Raw genomic sequence first — 3,608 nt, forward strand, 5'->3', positions numbered from 1 at the left:
ATTTATTGTATTTTTAATGAAATGAAATGAAGTAAAGAATAAATGTAACTAGTTACTACCCAACTCTGGACGGGATTCAGAAAGTTAAAGTATCTTAGTGTCTTGTTAGTGACCGCTGGTAGACTGAATGAAAGATGGATAAGTGGATTGGTGAAGTGGGGTTGCATCAGCTCTATCACAGGTGCTGCTCAAGTCTGCAGAGGTAACGAAGGAACTGAGCCAGAAGATAAAACTTTTGATTTCTCTTCATACAACTTGGGTCCAACTGAAAGAATAAGATCAAGGAGACAAGCGACTGAACCTGCAGGTCTTCTGATAATTAGGCGTAATGCAATAATCTGTTTATCTTTGATTTTCTGTCAGTAGAGTTCAAGCTTCTGTTTTGTTTTGTTTTGTTTGTTTGTTTGGGTGTGGGGATATACAGTAGAGGGGAAACCATGAGTTCTAACTGTGTTTTGAACCACAGAGAAGATTAGAGCAATCATCACTGCCTCGGCAGCCTCCTCTCAAAGCTCCCATCACATCAGGCCAGATGGGAACGGGGCCATGTCACCCCCATGTGCAAAGGGACAATAATAATGCTGTCATTTCGGCGCCACCGACAGCAACAATGGGCTGGATGATCATCTGAACCGACTATGCATAAAAGCTCYCACTGCCTGCAGAAAACGGCAGTGATTAGAGGCGACAGAGGCTTTTTCAGAAACCTTAGAGCCTCTTTTGTACGGAATAAAGTGTCAAGCCCCTAAGGTTGATTTGTATTTGCAGCGTTCGTGGAAGGTTGCTTGAAGAAAATGATTTTGACTTCCTTTGGAAATAATTTTGTGCCTCACCACAAACGAACTATTCAGATCTCAGGATAAAAGRGATAATGAAAATAAATGTATTCCTTTTTTGTGTTAAGCCTTCAAGAATTATTGCAAGATAATATRTGGATTTTAGACAAACTGACATTCAACTAATACCAGGCATAATGCACAGTTTGCACCGTGGTATACAGTGATTTATTGTTATTTTTCTTTTTTTTAATTTGCCAAGGCAAGAAGATGCAGATTAGCTCTGAGAATATGGGGGGGATTATAGAGGCAGAGCACTGCTGCATCTTTAGGCTGAAGTTGGTGATGAGGAGGAATTTTAAACAAGCTAAATTATACTGAAAGGTTTAGAAACTTTCTGTACCACATTTACAAACTACTTTCAAGTTTGTCTCTATTACAGTTTTTGCAAATGACAGAGAGACAAAACTGATCCTAAAACAAACTGCTAAAGTGGAAGAAAAGCAAATAACTACAAGAATTTCAACTAAGCCAAGTAAGAACAAATAGAAGTTGAACRGAAATGATAAAATAGTTTCAAAACTACGCATGCTGCAAAGAACAAGACACAAGCTGAGCCAACATCATCATTAAAAAAAAAGGCACACGTTGATATAAATTATGTGTTTCCAAGGTTTATTATCAGGCCAAAAATTGAGAAATCTAATTAGATTTTAGTTTCATTTTTCAAGCAAAACTGGAGACAAGTGAAGAGAAAAACCAGAGGAGTTAACGACAGATGGGACACCATATGACACTTTATTCCATCCAGAGTTATAAATATTTTTAAGACTGTTCAACTCATTGATTTGAGCTCTGGGTTTGGACAGTACCATTCTCTGTCCTTGTCGTGTTCTTTTGTCATTTTTGTGTTCCTTTTGTATTTACTCTGACTGAAAGAATCACAGCTTCAACGTTTTATTAAATTCAATGGAGCTGGAATGAAAAGGTAATAATTGAACTCGAAGGTCTGTTCAGGTGAAGAAAAAGATGAGTTAGAATGTAGAGCTATTTAAAAAAATACACTATGAGACATGAACAAAAAAACTAAAGATTAAATCAATATAAATGCAATAGTTGTTTCTTTGTATGTTGATTTTGTCATTTTAATCACTCAACTTTCTTTAGTTCTCCAGTTTATTTTAGCTTTATTTATTCAGGCTTTAGTTTTAAGAAGTTCACCATTTCTGACAAACATGGTTTCCAACTGTTTGTTGTGGAGTTTTACGTTCTGTCAACATCTAAGGTGCACACCTAAGGTTTTTAATAATTGCCTCTCTATTTTCATCTCTATTTTTCAGCAGGTTCTCAGTATGTGTTCTGCTTGCCTTTTAATTTCTTTTCTCTTTAAATGTTGATTTTGTTCCTTTGTTATTTCTGATGAGTTATTTTGCATTTAGTCAGTTTTTACTTTACTTTACATCATTTATTTTTTTCACTGTTTAGATTTTTTTCCCCTGCTGTCCCACACTGTTCATTTCCACCTCACAATGGTGTGAACTCAAATCAGTAATTGGATTTTGTGTATTATCAAATCATGGTTTCCACACATTATATTTGGTTTACTTATCTGCAACCATATATAGAGTTAAATATCACTAGCATGAGCCCTGCCTATCACTGTTAGCATGTGACAACATGGAGGAGGAAAACAGGATGTTGGCTCACAGCTACTATCTGCTAATCAATTCAATAAATATCAGTGATTGCATTGGATTTATAACCTTATTTTAGTTTTAAAATATTACATTATTAGCTTAAGCTCTGGTCAGATCACATCCACAGAGGTAAATAACTCAAATGTGCGTAATTATGAAATGAGACACGCTAACTCTTCTGTTGGTACATCCATAACACACACAGCTTTCTGACATTTATATTTATYTATGCACTCACCGGCCACTTTATTAGGCACACCTTGCTAGGACTGGGTTGGACCTGCTTTTGCCTTCAGAACTGCTTTAATCCTTTGTGGCATAGATTCAACTGGAAACATCTGGTCCATATTGACATGATAGCATCACGCAGTTGCTGCAGATTCATCAGCTGCACATTCATGATGTGAATCAACGTTCAAAGTCACTTAAATCACTTTTATTCCCCATTCTGATGCTCGGTTTGAACTGCAGCAGATCATTTCGGCGATGTCTGTATGCCTAAATGCATCGAGTTGCTGCCATGTGATTGGTTGATTTGACATTTGTGTTATTGCGCAGTTGGACAGGTGTACCTAATAAAGTGTATTATATACAGTACCTTATATATACTCTAAAGTTTTATTAACAGTTTCATTAATATTATTAATAATAGTTTTTATGATTTCAAAATTATCAGTGTCTTTTCCTTCTGTGTTGCCAGCAGGTCCAGTAATGGTAAGTCCAGACTCTTGCCCTCTCTGCTCAGCCTTGTAGCTTCTACAGGTACACTCAAGGTTTCGACTCACTCCAYTTGTTATGTTCCTCCATGTCTGCAACATAAAAATGAGTCAGTTGTGTAAAATCAAAGGTTTCTGGGTTAGYCTAAGACCTAAAGGTTTTATCATCCTCACATTGGCCCTGTTGTCTATATGTGTTCTGATACAGGGATGGAAATTCAGGACAGAGCCTTTGTGTTGTACATGRGGAGGTAACACGGCCGTGGGGACCGAACATTTTCATTTCAGAGTGGAAACAAGCTCCTTTAATGGAACAGGCAATAAGTTATTTTTGTCAGCAAGGCGTGCGTCTCGTGCCAGGAACACAGAAAGGAGACAATCCARGAGGACTGATAAACCGTGAAAAAGAGTCCATGTGC

This window comes from Austrofundulus limnaeus, unplaced genomic scaffold (assembly GCF_001266775.1).
Source record: "Austrofundulus limnaeus strain Quisiro unplaced genomic scaffold, Austrofundulus_limnaeus-1.0 Scaffold2, whole genome shotgun sequence".
NCBI classification, from domain to species: domain Eukaryota; kingdom Metazoa; phylum Chordata; class Actinopteri; order Cyprinodontiformes; family Rivulidae; genus Austrofundulus; species Austrofundulus limnaeus.